General features: G+C 49.6%; 1 long non-coding RNA gene across 1 annotated transcript; it reads right to left on the bottom strand.

Moving 5' to 3' along the window:
* Positions 1-5572: 5572 nt before the first annotated feature.
* Positions 5573-6974, bottom strand: LOC138527318 (uncharacterized). Its single transcript, XR_011283890.1, has 4 exons — positions 6770-6974; positions 6501-6634; positions 6120-6213; positions 5573-6020 (listed from the first exon to the last, which is right to left on the bottom strand). It is a non-coding gene; the product is annotated as an uncharacterized lncRNA (long non-coding RNA).
* Between the last annotated feature and the right edge of the window lie 12602 nt (positions 6975-19576).

Raw genomic sequence — 19576 nt, 5'->3', positions numbered from 1 at the left:
AGAAGTCTGCAGGGTTGTCTGCTCCTGCACGGTACTGTACTTCAGGGTCGAAGTGCTGTAGCTGCAGCCTCCAGCGTTCAATTCTGGTTGGGGGGTGTAGCGCTGACCCCTTGAATATTGGTACCAGGGGTTTGTTAGTACTGTCACAAGGTGGCTCAGGATATATACGTGAAAGTGTCTGCATCCTCATATGTGTCATGATTTCTGCCCCTCATGTCCCCAGCCCTCCAAGATGTCAGGCTGGATCCAGGCCACGATCACCTACATGGCCCTCAAGGGCCTCTCCATCCCTCCAAAGACCCACTTGGAGTCAGACTTGGCGCTTGTGGCACCAGACTCACTCACTCCCATAGGATAACATTGGGGATTGGACTTGTAGTGCTTTGATGGGGACAAGATGGATGCCCCCACATATTTTGGTTCCCAGAACTGCATGTCTGCATGTGCAGTCTAGTCTTTTGGGTGTGGTTCAGCCCAGAGACACATGGGATACCCAGAGACTATTTAAGCCACGCCTAGCCTGAGAAACATGCTTTGTGTTTTCTGCACCTGCAGCGCGACACTCACCGTGTTCGGATCGGTCTCCAATAGGCCTGCATCTTTCTTCTGCGCTCAGCTCCGGCAAGAACAAGAAAACCGTTAGGAACAGCCTTACCTTGCAGCGCTTCTGCCCATCATTCATCGCTTCTTCTGTTCTGTGGGCATCTTCGGCGGTGTCATTCCCATCCCGGCACGCCGCTTCCTAAGGAAAAGGGAAAAGAACAGAAAAAAGGCATTAGTAAGCATTCAGCAAATCTTTGCTTATTTTTAAACACTGTACGAGCTTTAAAGGCTTACCTGAATCCCAGCCGCTCTGGGGGAACTCTGTCTCCAGAACTTCCGAACTTCTCATTCATCTGCAAGAGGGAAAAGACACTCCAGGTTAGCGTGGAAACATCTAGAGGCGCCGCATACCGCGCTTACTCACTGCATTTCTTCTTCATAACCGGCATCCATGCTGAAAACGTTGCAGCACCTAAAAGACACAGAAAAAGAACTCAGTTCAATACAAATACGAAAGGATCGCATCGCGCATCGCGCTCTCACTCACCTTCAGCGCTACTCATCTCAGCAGCACCTCGCCATCCCCGGACGCCGGCCATCATCTAAGGAAGGAAAGGAACGAAGTTAGAGAACTGTTCAAAAGACTCATTATACTTACCTGTCGGACTCTTGCCAGTGAAGTAACTAGGCAGCAATGAGCCTGCATCAATCAACGCGCCCCTGCGCTGAAAGCAGGATGGAGAGCACACTTTCCAAGAAAACAAGGTGAGCTGTGGATCAAAGGGAAGGGTTGGACCCCGGGGAAGAAGGGGTTCAAGCACACAGAGACAATAGGGAGTTAAACTCTACCAATCCTGTGTTTCAGGCCCAGTCTCCAGTTGACTAGACTCCAGGGAAGGGTTCTAGGTCGTAAGAGGTCAGAACAGGCTGAGTGACGTCCCTGTGGATACCAGGTGAGCGTTACAATATGATGGCGAGGGCCTCTTTTTCTATGTGCGTGTAGTTTCTCTCTGGCCGAATGAGGGCTCGGCTGGCGAATTCAATGGGGTCAACAGTCCCGTCTCGCTCAGTCTGGATGAGGACTGCCCCGCGGCCAACCGGACTGGCGTCCATTAGTAGTTCTATCTTTCTGGACATGTCAAAGAATGCCATGGTGGCGTCACTGGACAGTGAGTCCTTGATCTTTTGCAATGCTGTCTCCTGGGTCGCTCCGTTTTTGCTTTTATGAGCTCCCGCAGGGGGATGGCAATGGTGGCCATGTCGGGGATGACCCGTCCACAGTATGTTGCAATACCTCGGAAGCTGGTGGCGTTGGGGGGCTTGGCCATTTGGGATGTCTTCTACTTTTCCGGGGTCCGAGGACACACTTTTCTCATTGAAGAAATACCTGAAAAAGCTTAATGTAGATTTCCCAAATTCGCATTTCTCTTCATGTAGCGTTAACCCTGACTCTTCCAGCCACTGTAGTGTGGCAGCCAGTCGGCTGTTGTGTTGTTTTTCGGGTTTGCCACACACCAAGATGTCATCGCTGACATTTGTGACTCCGGGGAGGTCCTGCAGTACCCTTCGCATTTCGTGTTGGAACACTTCCGCTGCGGATGAAATTCCAAAATTAAGCTGACTATATCTCCTCAGCCCCAGGTGTGACGAGAAAGTCATGATATACCTTGATTCTTTTGCCAGGCGGATCTGGTGATACCCTGACCTTAAGTCCAGCTTGCTGAAAATGGTGGCGCCCGTCAGGTGCACAATTATTTCATCTACTGTTGGCGTTATGTGTCTTTCCCGCCCAATTGCCACGTTTGGCAGGCCGATATCCGCACAGCTTGAAGCTGCGTGGTCTTCACCGTCACGACCATGGGGAAAACCCAGGGTGTGGGGCCTGTGGTCGTCTCGATTATTCGAAGGTCCTCAAGCTTGTTTAGTTCTGTCTCCACTGCTGCCCTCATGTGGAAGGGGACTCTTTGGTGCGGACTGCCCTCGGTTCAACTGTGGGGTCGATGTGGAGCTTTACTGTCCTCCATTTTAGGCATCCAATCAACCAATACCCTGGAATAGCTTCCGGTGCTTGGCTAGCAGGTGATCCATTTCTCGGGAGTTGATGGGGAAAGTGAACAGGATTAGTTCTATTGTGGCTATAAAGAGTCAGGACACAGCTGAGATGTAAACCAAGTTATTATTAGAGAAAGATAAACAGCAGAATACAGTAATACAGAATGACATGGGACAGGTGTTGGAGAGCTCTCCCGGTGTTCGGTAAGAGCTCATTTTATATAGCCTGGCAAGTTTCCATGACGTTTGTAGACTTTTGGTAATACTAGGAAGCAGAAATTTGTGAAGAAACCTGGCAGTTACACAGTACATTGTGTCACAAGATCAGTACGCAACTTTGGCATAAACACCGGAATACTCCTTATAAGGTGGTATTTGTACACAGCTAGGGAAAGGTACAGGGAGCTGATGTCTCGTGGGTCTTGAGGGCAGCATTAGGTCATGGCCTTCTGAGCCAAGGCGGGGTGTGGGCATACCAGGAGAGCCGGTGTAGCAAGAGGCCTCAGGCTAAGCCATGTTGAAGGATCCGGGGCCTCAAAGGGGAGGGCGATTGCTAGGAGGTATAGTATCAGGACAATCTGCCGCATCAACCCTCCATTTGGTCATTCCTGTGACAGGGTAAAGGCCACGGGGTGCAGGTTGTCCTTTTGGGAGAGATGGTACTGGAGAAGGAGGTGTAGCAGTGTAACCTTGGCAGTGTATACTGTAATGGGGGACAACTAAGGCCAGTCAAATTCAGGAAATAACACTGAGGTGAAAGGAATTCTTTCGCTAGCGTGTGTTGAGGTGTGTGCCCAGACATAATCTGAGGCATCCATTAGTGGAGGCATCCATTAGATTGGCATATGTCCTTGTGAAATTTGAGGAACGTCTTGGTGTCTGGGGACATGAATAATGAAGTGTTGGGCAGTCGTCCTAGAAAAACAGTCAGCAGGGGTAACACGATAGGCGTGTGATCAGAAAAACATCATTTATGCAGTGGGCATGTAGTGACAATAATATTCCAAACTTGCGCTGTCCAGCCCTACGCAGAATGGGGCCTTATGCCCAAAAGTTCCAAGCAATTTCGGTGATCCCTGGACCTGGGAAGCTGGAGATAGCAGACGGCAAAGTTCCGGAAGCCAGCAGGGTAGATGGTTGATCAGGCGTGGAGCAAAAAGGTAGGGGGTCGGCGTGCTGAAAATGTTTGTGGGCTGGCAGCTCAGCAGGACTATAGGCTGCCCAATAAATAAGGCAGAGGATGCAAAGAGCAGGTATCCAGACCACCTAGGAGGCAAAGACCCTGGCATGTCACATGGGTCAGGTGGAGCTGATCTGTGATGCAGGAGAATGAGCAAAGGCAATTGCTGAGGCGCTAGGCTCACTCAACCGGCCCCCATCCCCTCCCCAGACCTCTGGTACTGGTGGGCTGTGGTGCCTATATTCCATGTGTGCAGCTTTATTATGTCTGCATGATGAAGAAACACATTTTGAGAGCGTTGGGCCACCTGCCGAAGGCAGAAGGCAGGTGTAGCAAGAAAGGTTTTGAGAGTGTTGTGCCATCTGCAGAAGGCAGAAGGTAGGTGTAGCAGGACACCAGTGTGCTTTACCTGCCGGCGGCAGTGGTGCTGGTGGCATTACTCCGTAAGTTATATCTCTTTACTGGGATCGGCGTGTCGTAGTCTAGAAGTGCAGGATGGGGTGCTCCAAAGAGTCTGTCCTCTTGCCCCGGTGGGTAGCTGCAGCGGAGTGTCTTTGTCCTGGACCCCTGTTGGTGGCAGCTGGGCTGGTGTTTCCGGCGTCACTGGTGGCAAGGTAGCGTTGTCCTTGTCTTTTGGCTGTGGCTATTCGTCAGCCGGTGGCGCTTTCTTTACACAGTGGCAGACATGGACCCAGGCATTGAGCCCTCTGCAAGAGCCTGCAGTGTGGGTTGTCAGCAGGACCTGGTAGGAATACTTTTGCAGATGGACCTTGAGGACCACCCAGTCTCCTGGCAGGAGGCTGTGGCACGATGCTTCATGTGGACGAGGAAGTTCTTCTTGTATTTACTGGAAGTGATAACTGACAGTGAGCATACGTTTTTTGCAATATGACACAACAAGATCATCATTCAGTTGACGATTACATACTTCTGGAGCTAGTGGGGCGGTCACTGGCATCTTCATGGGTCTGACTATTACAATCTCATGTGTTGAGAGGCCAGGCGTTCTGCTCCAGTATTTCTAATGTCCATCAAAACAAGAGGGAGAGCATCTGCCCAGCTTAGGCCTGTTACATAGCACACCTTGGCAAGGCAGTTTTTCAGGTACCCATTTCGAGCAGGTGAACATTTGAAGAATACATAGGGTCTTGCTAATGTTTTGGACAGTCTGTGCTGTGAAATGAATGCCACTGACAGAGTTTATGGATACTGGAACGCCACAGCGTGGTATGAACTCCTTAAGTAGTCTCTTAGCTGCAGTGATCTAATCAGCATATTTACAGAGGTAGGCCTCAGTCCATCTAGAGAATTTGTCTATAACAACCAGGACATATTTAAAGGAGGCACATTCTTCATTTGATATCAGGTCAATTTGCAAATTCACAAAGTGTCTGAGAGGGCGTGTCATGTGGACAGGGAGTTGTTTTGACAGGCTCTTCCTGGGATGTATGTACGACAAGTGGTGCAGTGGGTGCAGTACTTCTGTGAACTGGTTGGGAACCTGGGAGCGAACCAGTATCTTTTGGAATTTAGCAGTAGTTTTCCCCTTACTTGAATCTAACGCAGAGTGAGCAACCCTTGCCAAGTATGGCAGCAATGAATAGGGGGCCACTAACCGGCCTGTGCTATCACACCCTAGATGATCTGAGCAACACACACAACTTTTAGTTTCCCACCTCTGTTTCTCGTTCCGGGGGGCCGCCTCTTGGAGGTCTGCCAGTCCGGAAAGGGATGCTAGGAGGTCCACAAATGAGAGGAGAAACAGCAGCACTTAATCATGACAAAAATACAAATAGCAAAGGTAGAGAAAAATGTAATCAGCTACGCCAACATATTATCACAAAATACAAATGTTATTAGTCATCATTAAAAAACATCATAAAAACACAGATGTTAAAACAGTCTTATAAAAAACACATATATAAAGTGCAAGTGACACAAAAAACTCTATAAGGTAACAAATCAATTGTAACAGTTAGACGTTAGTCTTTGGCTGGACTAGAGCGCAACTCCTGTGGTACAGCTTCGTTTGACCGGTACAGGAGAGGAAAAAACTTTTTGGTCAATAAAGACCCAAATACACAAACCAGATGTTTTAAAAGCTGGTGTAATGCCTCGACATGTTTCAGTTTTTATGTTCATTCGAACTTTCTTCAGGAGGATTTTTTGTTATTCCGTCACTTTTCTTATTTTCAAACAGTAAAGCATCTAAACATATTATAGTGCTCAAACCAAAGAGGTGTTGCTGAAAAACATTAAAAACAACCATGTGAGTTTAGGTATTCACTATGGTCAGGACAGATTCAATCTGTATAATCAAGGAAATGGACAAATAGATACTTACATTACCTAGCATCATAATAGTAGTGGTACAGGGGAAGGCTAGAAATAATTCCGACTTCCAGCAAATTCATGCATTCTTCACAGTTTGCACTTATCTGTAAAACATACATATAAATTGTATCACAAAAACACTACTTGTGTGGAGCCTCAAAAACACCATCTGTTTAACTACGTGCATGTGCATCCCATGTTGGGCATGTGCCCGAAATGTACAATTAGTTATACTCATCTTGCAAAACAAACAAAAGTAATACAATACTAGAAAAGAGAACATTTAACAGGAAATACTGCACTAAACACAACCTCCAGAGCAAATCTATATCCCCTGGTTGCACAGGGTCTAAAATAATTAATCAAGAGTGGAGACATTAAGAAAACTCACCAAATGCCCTGAGGTTCGAAAATTTTGGCTGCAGATTTTAAGAGAAATTTAAACAGGCGTTGTGCTGAGGGCGTGTGTTAGGTACACTCGTCTGTCTGCGGGGGGCAGTGCCACGCCAAAAAGACTAAAATACACTTGACAGAAAGAAGAGAGAGAGGGAGGACCGAATTAGAAAGAACAGGGAAACTAAGTACGGAGTTCGCACTGAAGACATAATATTAAATGCTTTCAAAGTTACAGCCCAATGCCACGTTCACAGATGCACTCACCCTTGCTCACGCTCATCAGTGAATGCCTCAAGTGGATCAGCGCGCCTTGAAGGGATGTGGATGTCTGCAGAAAAATGGAGCAGGCGTTCACAGCATGCGAGCCTTTCAGAACGGCGCAATGGCTGCGCTCGAGTTGTAAAGGGGAACATTCCCAGGAGCGCTTGAAGGAAGGCAACACACGGCACCATCCACCATTGGAGGGTGGTAGTACTGCGAAAATAGAGGGAAAACAAAGAAGGAAAAGCCCCTTCTTAGTGTTATCATCACGGCAAATGCCAGGGGGAAAACGACCCCTGCTGGTCAAACGTGGGATAGCTTAAAAACAGTAGAAATGTGCAAGCAAGCCAATTAGATGGAAAGAATCCCCCAAAAAAGGCTCAACCAGTTAGAATACGGCCAGGAACCTCGAAAGGGGGTGAAAGGACCACACAGGGTCATAAATCAAGGCCCCCCCAGGTTAAGGGGAGGCAACTTAATCATGAGCCTGAGGGCCATGGTGGGCCGTTTTTTTGGCATACTGGTTTGCCAAAGCATTTCCCGGGGAGATGCTGTCTGAACACCTGGTATGGGCCTCACACATTTGACAATGGCCAACTAGGTGGGAAACAAAATAGCGTTAAACAGTGCTTCAACATAGGTTGCATTGAGTATAGGGGTACCTTGGGCAGTGAAATAACCTCTCTGTTTCCAGATCATTCCATAATCATGAGAGATACCAAAGGCATAGCGGGAATCCGTGTATATTGTGGCTGTGCGTTTTGTGGCGATGGCGCAGGCCCTCGTGAGGGCAATGAGTTCAGCACCCTGTGCTGATCTTACTGATGGGAGCTAGAACATTTCTATGGGCTCAAGGTGGTACAGACTGCAAATCCTGCCTGTCAATTTCCTGTGGAATCTTCTAAGCCACGAGCCATCAACAAAGTTCTAGGTCAGTATTGGGGAGGGGGGACATCTTTGAGGTCTGGTCAAGGATAAGAAACTATGTCAAATGCTGCAAGTCAATCATGCGGGTGACTATCCTGAGAAGTGGGTAAAAGGGAGGCAGGATTTAGAGGGGCACATCTGATGAGGGTGATATTGGTGGTGGAGAGGAGTAATCTTTTCCATACTTAGTGAGGCGGGCCGCTGGTAGGTATTTTGTTTTAACTCTGAAGATTAGGGTCAATGGAGAGGGTGGCACTGCCCCATTTGTGTGGCGTGCCAGTGCGATGGTGTCAACTTTGGGGAGCAGGAGTGCAGCAGCAGTCACCGCTTTAAGACATTTGGGAAGGTGGAGGCTACCGGGTCTGAATGAGAGCGGCCGTAGGCAATTGGGCATTGTAGGTCCCCATGCTTCTGTGTGAGTACACCCAAGGCATACCCCTCTTTCTCATCACGGAACATTGTGGAGGATTTGCAATAATCTGGGCGGGCCAAGGCAGGGGCAATGGAAAGGCCAGTTTACATTTTGGCAAACGCAGTGGTGGATTCTGGAGATCAGGTTAGTTTATCAGGCAATGCATCAAACATCTTTTGCATGGGCGCAACACTGGAGGCATAATCAAGAATCCAAGGGCACCAAAAATTGCTCATCCTCAAAAAGGAGCGTAGCTGTCTCCTGGTGCCAGGGATAGGGCATTGAGGGATGCATGCAACACGGGAGGTATCGTCACTCTTCGTGGATTGTGACAGAAAAGAATGCTGATTGCAGATCAATGCACGTAAAGAAGGTGGCATCGGGAGGGAGTCATCAGAGTACAGTGATAGGATCTGGCACAACTGGATAAGAAGGGACGACAGCCTTTTTAAGAGTTTTTAAGTCCTGTGTAAAACGCTACGTGTCTGTCCATTCTTTGGCCAGAGGGAGTATGGGGGTATATGTACAGGCTTGTGGTGTAGTGTAAAACACCTTGGTCAAGGAATGATTGAATGAGACAGTACACTCTGGAGGGGTTGGTGGGAGAAAAGACTGTTGTAGGAGGAATACACATTCAGCCTGTTTAGACTGTGGAACCTCTAGGTAAATACCCTCCTTGGAGCATTAAAAGATACAGTTCATTTTGCACAATCCAACAATCATTTTGCAAATCAATGCCCAACAAGTTAGCAGGTGAACATGGGCTAAGGAGAAAAGCATGTTGGTTAGAAATGGGACCAATTGAAACAGATACGTTGTTTGACACCGGCTGCGGGATCATCGTCCCAGACATTCCAACAGCATTGATCATTTGATCAGAAACATTGACATAAGGAAAATGTGTCCGCTTATTGTAGAGTGGCAGGCAAAAGTATCAACCAAACAGTGTACAGGAGGATGAGGAGGAGGAAGAGGAGGAGGAGGATCATTTATAAGGTGGTATTTGTACACAGCTAGGGAAAGGTACAGGGACCTGGTGTCTCGTGGGTCCCGAGGGCAGCATTAAGCCGTGGCCTGCTGAGCCAAGGCGGGGTGTGAGCATGCCAGGAGAGCCGGGTGTAGCATGAGGTTTCAGGCTAAGCTATGATGAAGCTATGGGGCCTCGAAGGGGAGGGTGACTGAAAGGACATATAGTAGCAGGACAATCCTGCCACATCAGTTCCAACCTCTCTGCAGCTGGGCACCTAAGTAGCGTTTTGATTCCTGCGTCAACCACGTAGATGCGGCTTCTGCAACTCTTCTCCTTGTGTGTGAGAGTGGTTTTGAAGTATCCCACGACTAGGAGGGGCTTTTTGCATTCATATGCGAATAGTTGCATGGTTTTCCGCCGCAGGGGTGGCCTGGGGTCTAGTTTGTTGAACTGTGTGGTCGGCATGACATTCACTGTTGCGCCTGTGTCGATCATCATAGTCACCGGGATGTCTCCTACGGTGATGGTGCAGCTGCGGTGTGATCTGCTGTCGTTGTTGGGTCTGCCGTGGGCCGGCTTGACGGCTGAGATTATGTGGGATTTTTCATGCTTTGGTCTGCGGTGCCGGTTTGTGTGGCTTGGGGACTGTTCTCTGCTCGGCTGATCGTCATCGCCGCTGCTGCTATCTGTGTCTTCTCCTTCGATTGCTCAGGCCCGTCCTCTGTGGGTGTCACGTATCTGGTCGGGTTGTCTGGGGTGGAACGTTTGTGCCTTTCTGCACCTTGTATCACCGCTCCAGTCTTGAGCTCTCCTCTGGGGCGAATGGTCTTTGGTTCTCTGGGAGTTTAGGCATATTGACGCGTAATGGTTGACCTTCCCACACTTGTAGCACATGATGCCGTACGCTGAGCAGGGATCTCCTTTGTGTTGCTGTCCGCCACACCACAGGCATTCTCTGGGCTTGCTTGATGCTTGTCCTTGTGGGGGTTTGTTCTGTCGCAGGGCATTGATGATAGTCATTTTGTTGCGTGGCGTCTCTGTATCCAGTGGCAGGGGACTGATCATTTGCTCCATTTTGCCACGTGTTCATTGGTTCTTTCTCGCTGTCGCCCTATGGTTAGGATGGTGTCTAGCGGGAGATTCGTCTCCGACAGTATGGACCACCAGAGTTTTTCGGAGGACAGTCCATGTATGACCTGTTGCCTCACTGCAAACTCATCATCCGGGAAGTCACAGCCGATGGGCATCTCCCGCAGCCAGCAATGGAAGTAATTGATGCTCTCTTGTGGGCATTGTCTGGCTTGGTTAATTTTGAACCGCTCAAAGTCTGGGCTCACCTGGGGCTTTAATGCCCTTGTGAGGACAGCCTTTGCTGTCTCATTGTCGCCTTCTGTGCCTCGGTTCGGGTGTGCATTGAACAACCTAAGGGCCATGGTTCCAAGGTTAATCATAAGGAAAGTTCTTTTCTTCTCCTCCACGATAAGTTGTGTGCCTTGAGGATCAGCTCAAATTGCTGGAACCAGAGTTCCCAGCCGAGCCCTGCACAAGGGCCAAAAGGTTGAAATGGCTGCATAAATGTTCCTTGTGTGGTGTCTAGCCACCTGTTGATGTCAGGATTCTGGCCTTGCTGCCTTGGTGGCGTTGCTGTGGGGTCCTCTGCCATGGTGCATGGTTCACAGGAGGGTATGTGTGCTTGGTGATCGTCCCTCTCCCTCCAAATGCGCCTTTTTCTGTCGCTGCCCAGCAGCCTTGCTCCTGTCAATGGCTGTGTCACTTGCCAGTGATGGGTGCAGCACCAGCTGCTCTGTTTAGTGGTGGTTCACTGCTGGTGGGACCCCTGGATGAGGCTCCGGGCTGGTGCTGTGCAAGGATTGGTGGCTATGAATGCTTGGGGCCAGAAGCGTTATCCTGCGCCTTAGGTGGCTTGTGTTGTGGGGGTTTGGACTTCTTTGCCTGTGGTGTGCCTCTTGTTGATGGTTCCAGCGTTGGAGGCAGTGTGGGATTGAGGGATGCTGCCTCTTGTGGGCACGCGCATGCAGCGCACTCACCGTCTTTTTTTTTCTTTCTACTCCGGCGTTCCACCGATGCCCAGGCACTGTGTGGGGAGGGCGCGCCAAGAGTCAGCGGGCCGTGGGTGGCTGGGGCACGATGCCAGGTCAGCGTGACTTGCTGTTGTGAGCAGGACTGCAGCAGGTGTGAGTCTGATCCCCCACCTCGTCGGCAGTGTGATGTGTGCTGTCAGCAAGGCCAGCAGGCCTATGGAATGGTGGGAATTGCAGGAGGGGCCTGAAGGCTGGGCGCGCTGCGCAGTGCAGTAACGGGACACGACACATGTACTCCGGTGTCGGAGCCGAGACTTCCTTGGTGGGCTTTCTCACTCCCTTTTAATTGCTTTACCTCACTTGATCTGTCCTGACCCTGTCAGTCACAGATCACGTGGACATCACAATGAGTATAGGACAGATTTGGGATGACTTTTCACAACTTGCCACATTGAAAGCAATGATTTGGACCAGATGATGATGGTAATGTTAAAGGATATTTATACCATGCACTGTCACCATCAGAGTGTTCCTGGACCAAGTGCTATTGCTGTGCCTTTTAGCAAAAGGATTGAGCTAAGGTTGTGGAATGGGACAGATCGCATTTACTAAGCACAATAGAGATGGCAGGAGTATTGAAATGTCCGAATCAAACCTTAAGGAACTGAAAAGTAAAACTGCGTAGGGGGGTTTCCGCGAATAGCAGTAAGAGGAAATGAAAAGCACTAAAAAGCAATTGTGGTATTCCCCAGAGCATGTGATCAATGGCATGACTGTACAGGACAACGAATGTACACGACAGTGGCCCTCATTACGACCCTGGCGGAATACGAAAAACGATGGCGGAAATGTAATACCGCCATCGAATACCGCCCGTTGCGATCATGACCCGTCACCGTAAAGTACGATGCCATTAGCGACACCGTAGTGAACGCCAACGCTAACTGCACCAAGTACGCGCACGCGCGCCTTGCAAAACCGCAATATCCGCCATGGCGCAACGGTACGCGAATGCTGACCCCAGCGGACATTCACTTAACGCCATCAAGCATGGCGGAAAGTACCATTCCGCCATGGCGAGAACTACGGCATCGCGAACCAACCGTAAATGGCCCTACTGAGTGCCTGTACTCCACTCCCTGGCCACAATGCACAACTCCTCGTAGGCGCAATGTAGTCACACCATGCAACCAGTGAAATGTACAAGTCACCCATGCATGCCAACGAACAAATGCATGCAGGGGCCCCAAGTGCCCTGTGAGTGGCCATCCACATTTGGCAACACACCATTGCCGTACTGATGCAGCACAGGCATCTGAAGGTGCAAGTACACCAAAATGAACTGAAAATCCCATGAGACAAAACAACAACAGTCCCCCATCGCTTGCCACCAGTGTAAATCAACATTCAAAGCAGTAACCTGAGGGAGACTGCACCAGCCCTGTACACTTGCCAGTAGCCAAACCAACCATCAGCATAAGCACGTACCACACAACTGTACCCAGAAGCCGGAACCCAATGCAGATCACCTCACAATACATCGCGCCACAAATCGGAATATGCCACATTACTAGCAAAGAATAACGCTACACGGTTAATATCTGAATATAAATTTAAAGCACATCAAAATCACCAAGCCCATACAGCCATTTGAACATAAACTCCCAAATGATCATCATTACTGTGGGCTGCATCCGCAATAAATGACCAGCTTCCCCTTGTGTGACGCCCTGTACCTTCATGGTACAGAGGGGCTACATCAACGTCCAAAAAGGCAACATGGAAGCGCCTAGGACCGCAGGGCCGTCCCATGAGGTAGGCACTAGTCCAGCTGGAAGGTAGCTATGCTGCACCTAGCCACTAGTACTGCGTAAGGGCATGTGGGCCATTGGCGATCGTCCCATAAGATCGTAATGGTGCTCCACTGATTAACTCGAAGCTGCGGGTGTCGACTGTAGAAGCCATCTGCAGGAGTGGCGTACAGATGGCAGCGGCAGAAGGGGAGGAGATACCTGTCACCCAAATGAAAAAAATAACAGTATGGGCATCCGAACTTCATATGTATTACTCACTTCATTCAACACACCAAACCTACAACCATATGCATGCTAGCCCACTCATAAGGATCAATTGCACCCAAAAATCACTTGCGAATCCTAACGACATAAATCGAGGTGAATACACTATTACAAACGAGTGTCTGTGTGCATGCGCCTGTCAGAACAGGATCCATCAGATGGGATCATCAACGTGCATAGACACAAGTGATTGAAGGCGCGTCGAGACAGGGAGGGTTCAACAAGGGCAGACAGACGATGGTCCCACTATGGCAGCCTTGCATCACATAGCGCAGGGGAAGGGGATAGATTCAAAATAGCCATGTACATGGCAGACTCCCAATTAAATCATCTGTCCATGCATCCATTCATCATTCCCTCATCCCGGTATGAAAACGCCTGAATATTCACTCACATAACATTCGAAATTTCCATTGAGTCTGTGCGTAATGCAGTCTTCAAAATCCACTGTGCTCCTGCCCGGATTTCTAGTGTAGTGAAGTAACATGTATTTGGGAACGTCCTGCCTTATCGTCCACTACGCTATAGCGCATCCCATTCAAATCATATCAATCATTGCATTCTCGTCATGGGCCCTGTCCCAAGGACATTCAACAATAGAACGTTATATTTCCAGTCAGACCTGTGGGCGTCTCCACCCCGCTAGTTGAAAACCTAAAGCGCTGTCCTTCGAATTCCTAATTTGCAACATCACGTCGAAAAGGCATCTGTGAACGCTTGTATTCACAAATACATCTATGTAGTGCGGCTGTGTGTGAAAATGGTAACTGGCCTCAATCACTAATGGGACTCCCCGCCCGTCGGTGAACGTCGGTACAGTGCTGCATGAGGGTCCACCGTTGATCGAGCACTACATTCCACTGACCCTTCACAAGTCTGCTCGCGAATGCAAATATAGTATGTGCAACAATGGGACCATAGCAGAATCAACATATAAACCAATATTTCACTGCCATCGGGATTAAGAACATGAATGCAAATGCAAGATGCCATGCGTCAAATTGCAGCGTCGTGTGCGGGACGTGCTCGCACGAAAGGCATTGCAGCTGACACAGGTGGAATGAATCACCACAGGTGAAGGCTATACAGCCTGAAAACACATAAATTGCACACCCAACCCCCTCCCCCAACCACACCCACTCCAGAATGCTACCGGCAGGACTAGCGATGTTGGGCCTGGGGGACCTGATTGCACTGCAAGTACTCCAACTTCAAGAAGAAGACGAACGCCAACTACTACAACAACCGGCCGCACAGAGGAGACGCAGGAGGAGGAGGAGGAGGAGGAGGAGGGCAAGGCATGGCCAGCAAGCCCCACCAGCACAGCCACTACCACCACGCAGGCAGCCCGCAATCCCACGCCTCCGAGCTAATCCGTTCAACCTCACAGCTGAGCAGATCCACACCCTCTACCGTTTGGACAGGGACACCATAACCGCCATTGTCGACATGACACACGCTGACCTTGTCAGCATGATAGATAGCCCAACCGCCATCCCACCCCTACTGAAGGTGGTGTCTGTACTCCACTTCCTGGCCACAGGCACCTACCAGCACACAGTCGGACAGTTGCATGGCATTTCACAGCCACTATTCTCACGGACACTATTCCAAGTGCTTGATGCCCTCCTGAAGCACTCAGACGACTACATCACTTTACCACGCTCGGAGCAGGAGATTACAAACACAAAAGTGGGATTCCATGCACTTGGCGGCATACCGGGTTGCATTGGTGCCATCGACTGCACCCATGTGGAATTGGTTGTCCCACATGCCATGGAGGCCCAGTACCGCAACCGGAAACAATATCATTCTATCAATGTACAAATGGTGTGTGACTCCAACAGGATCTTTACACATTGTTGTGCCCGATTTCCAGGATCAACCCATGATTCTATGGTCTTGCGGAACTCTAGAATACCACGCTACATGGAGCGACACGCAGGGCACCGATTCTGGCTACTCGGTGAGTCTCATTTAATGCATGAGTATGTGGGGTAGGTGATGCGTGAATGACCTGGCAGGAAGGGGGGGGGGAAGCGTACGTAGCAATGACATTCCACAAACATCCTTTGTTGTCCACATACAGGTGATGCCGGGTATCCACTGAAGAGATGGCTCCTTACACCAATCCGGAACCCACAGGACCAGCATGAGGAGGACTACAACCATGCCCACTCACGTACCCGTGTGGTCATAGAACAGGCATTCGGCCTACTGAAGGCTCGTTTCCGCTGCCTCAGCAGGTCTGGCGGGGCACTCCTGTACCGCCATGAGAAGGTTGCAAAGATGGTCATGGCATGTGTCATGCTACACAACATGTGCGTACGTAGGAATGTGGCCATGCCCCCCGACGCAGAACTGCAAGCACCTGAAGATGGTCATGATGAGGGTGGGGATGTGGCAGCACCTCAAGGGGTCCGCGAGGCACAGGAGGCCCGTGAATTACGTCAGAATCTCATAGATGCATGCTTCTAGCACTCACGCCTGGTGGCTGTTACATGGACACGGGACTTGTGGCACTGTGTGTGTCTGGAACATGCACAATGTGGACTGTACGCCAAGATAGGCCTCGTACACAAAGATCAATGTCCACACATCTCATTGGATGAATATGAAGAATTGTATTGCAGATATGAAATGACATTACACACCCAATCGACCCGCCACCCAATGAAGCACAACACACCCCCCCCACCCTCCTACCTCCCCCCCGAACACCAGTGTCCAATGACGCTCATTGTCAGTGGGCAGACGCTAATGCAAGCCCCCTCTCCGGGTATCAGGGGCACCCCTGCCTGTGGAGCGCCGGTTCCTCCCAGATCTACGTTGGGGGCTGCCCTGGACGGAACTTGCAACGGATGATGTCTCTGCCTGCTCACGTCAATGCATGTCCCTAAGGGTTTGTGAGAGCTCAGTGAGCACACGGCGCACAGCGGCAAGTTCACCACATACGTCTTTGGACGTCGCATGCAGTTCCCCCCTCAGGCTCTCGGTGCTTCTCTGCATTTGTCCCCTCAGGCTCTCGGTACTTCTCTCCATTTGTCCCCTCAGGCTCTCGGTACTTCGCTCCATTTCTGCCCTAAGTGTCTCAGTAGATGTTTCAATGGCTGCCTTAGAACCCCCACATTCAGCAGCATGCTCCTTGAGGAGCGTGGCCAGTTGCTGCTGTTGCACAATCATCTGCTCGAGGGACTGTTGCCTCTGCTGGGCCATGCCCATTTGCGGTGGTGTCACAGAGGGGCTGGACGCCTCATGTTGCCTTGCCACAGGCCTTGTGGGGGTTGGCCAGTCGTCGTCTTGTGGGTGCCCCTGCGTGGTTTCCTCATGGTGTACGGGATGATACAAACAGGGGGATTGAGACAGGTCATGGATGGGTCCTACTTCGCCAGCACCGTTTTCTGTGTCGGAGCATGCTGGCATGAATGCAGTGTCACCTAGGGTGCTGCTGCCACCAGAAGCAGTGCCTTCTGTGGCATCCATTGGGGGGACCTGTGGTGCTGCTGTTGTGGACATGCTGGCTGCTGGGGTGCCTGTTGGAGTCCCCTCCAGTGTGCTGCCACTCGATTTGTGCTGCTGCCGTGTCTTGATCCGTGCAGCTGAGGTGGAGGGTCTTTGGCCGTTGGTCTTGGCCCTCTTTGCAGGTGTGCTGGTAGGGGTGTCCTGAAGCTCGTCGTTGGAATCGGACCCTGTGGTGGAGTAAAGGAGGGCGAGCGTTATTTATGGGTCTGTGGTAATTGTAATGGCAATGTATCACATGCATTGGGGTGGTACCTGGGGGTGATTTGGGTCAGGGCCTTGGAGGTGGTCTCATTTTTGTGTGGATTGGGGATGCAGTTATTTTGCAGTCTGCAGTTAGGGTGTGCATGCTGCACATGTAGAGTGTGTTTTTGGGATTTTTAATTATTTATGTATTTAATCTGACTTTTAAAGGGCGCTGTCATGGCAATGTATGTGGTCGTTCTCCTGGACATGTGTTTCTATTGCACTATGGGGACACATGGTACTTCACATGGTTGGTAATTGTGGATTTGGCATAGTTTTATTTGGCCCACCTACCTGATTCTTCGGATGTCTGCACTCCTTTCTCCATCCCTCCGACTCCCTCTATGCTCTCCATTCCAATGGTGGAGGCACAGATTTCTTCCCAGGGGGTCAACTTGATGGGTGATTCCGATCCTCCCCCGGTAGCTGTGGCAATGTTCCGGTTGGCAGAGAGTATGCTCCGGACGCGTATCCGTAGGTCGTCCCATCGCTTTCTGCATTGCTGTGGGTTGCGGGGTGCGGTCCCCACCGCACTTACCCGCTGTGCCACCAGGGCCCATATGTCCTTCTTGTTCGCAAGTGCCGTCCTGGTCATTTGCGTCGAGAAGACGACGGCAGCATTCTCCTGGAGGGTCTCTGTGAGCACGGTGAGTTCCTCATGGGAGAAGTGGACCTGCCGCTTGCGATCGCACGCTTTTTTAGCAACTTTTCCCATATTTATTTTTTTAAATGGGGTGGCTAACGGGTTGGGATGTGTCTCAGGGTCGGATTTTTGATGGTTGTGTTGGGATTCTGATTTTATAGGTGTACGGCGTGCTGTTTCCCGTTCCGGCCCCATGTTTTTACTTCCGTTTCCGTATATTTATGGTGACCGTAATTTGCGCTGACCGCTCATTACGGTGACCGCTAAGATGGGTGGCGGAATTGCACCTAGGGCGACGTACGACGGCGGTAAGGGGCGTTTTGGGGTCATTTCCGCCATCGCGGACTTTGCACTTCCGCCATGGCGTAATCCTCGTGCCCGATGGGTCAGAATTAGCCGCACTTTACTCCATCGTGCAGTGGCGGAAACGCTATTTACGCTATGGCGGTCATGTCAGTTACTTTCCGCCAGGGTCGTAATGAGGGCCAGTGTGTTTAAGGGTAATGGCAGGCGTTGCTCAGCTTTAAGCAGAATATGTTCCGCCTGCAAGAGGAAAGGGCACTAAGCTACATTTTGTAGGTTAAAAACGAAATACACAGTAAACGCTGTGCTCGATGTAGTTCCAGAGAAGGACTGTGGGGAAAATGATGTTATTTAAGAGTTAAATGAAGGTGACAAGGAGGCCCATATTTGCCAGCCATGGTGCCAACTAATGTTGGATGTCATGGTTGGTTCAGGATCACGTCATGCAATTTTGCGCCAAAATAAATTTAAGAAGGTGTGGCCGAACACTCAGAGATGCTCAAAGCAGAAATTGCCCCAGTAGGCTATGAGGGCGAGAACATGAGGATTAAGGATTATTTAATTTAAGTACAGAGCTATTTAGTCAATGACCCAGTGTATTGATCAGAAAAGTGTGTACCGGTTGCTGGTTTGCAATTAATTGCACGAAACTACACCTTGGGAAAGGAACAGGGTTTTGACTGTCAATGCAATTGACATCATAGATGTTGTGGAAGAATAATCTGATGTGTTCCATGTTGGCAATAAATGTGAATTGGGATTTCAGCACATCAATTCGAAGGGAAGTGGATTTACCTATAGCAAACCAAAGCATTGCAAAGTGCCCATCACTTACTGGCTTCAATTATGAGAGGGCATCCCATATTGTTTTCTCTTAACAATATACTATGATCAATAGAGACTGTACGGGTTTGCAAAGTTTGAACGAGAAGCTAGCAGCAGATTACCACCCTTACCCAATGTGCATGAAGTCCTGGCCATGGTGGTAAATGAGAGATCCTTCACTTGAACCTTGATAAGCACGTGTATCAGGCCCAGTGTTGGTTCGATGCGCTTAGCAGCGCCCTTTATACAAACAGACTGGAGGAGCATGGTAAAGTATTAGGGGAAGTACTGACTTACTAAAGAAAAACAGTCTAACTTTGCAGAAGGGGAAGTGCCAGTTTGGCAAGTGTGAAGTTGAAAATCTGGGACACACTTTGTCGGGTGATGTTATGAAACCGAATGGAACAGCGAGCTGGTGGCCTATCTCTTTCCTCGGCAGGCTCCCTCCTGTGGAAGGTTCCATGTCATTTAATCGCAGAATGTTTTTTCGCTGGGTTTTTTTACTGTGATTTTTTTAATGAAAAAACCCATCACATTTTTAAAAAATTATGTTGGTGTAGGGGTTCTCCCCAGACCCCCATTCCCTTTAATTTTTTTTGTATTCACAAACACCCACACCACATATATATAATTTTATAACAACCCCAAAAAAATGTGATTTTTTTTTGGGTTAAAAATTTGTAGTAAGAAACCCTGCGGAAAAACATTCCACGATGAAAGGACATCGTACCCTATGGAACAGCCTCCTCCTCCCTCTTCGTCTTGATCCGAATCTCCTCAAATTCCAAAAACTCCTCGAGACTTTCCTTTTCGCCTCCTCCTTCCCTACTTCCCACTTCTGTTAA

This window comes from Ambystoma mexicanum, chromosome 14 (assembly GCF_040938575.1).
Source record: "Ambystoma mexicanum isolate Mex_15411 chromosome 14, UKY_AmexF1_1, whole genome shotgun sequence".
NCBI classification, from domain to species: domain Eukaryota; kingdom Metazoa; phylum Chordata; class Amphibia; order Caudata; family Ambystomatidae; genus Ambystoma; species Ambystoma mexicanum.
Note: the sequence above shows the minus strand (reverse complement) of the source record. Positions and strands in the feature narration are given on the sequence as shown.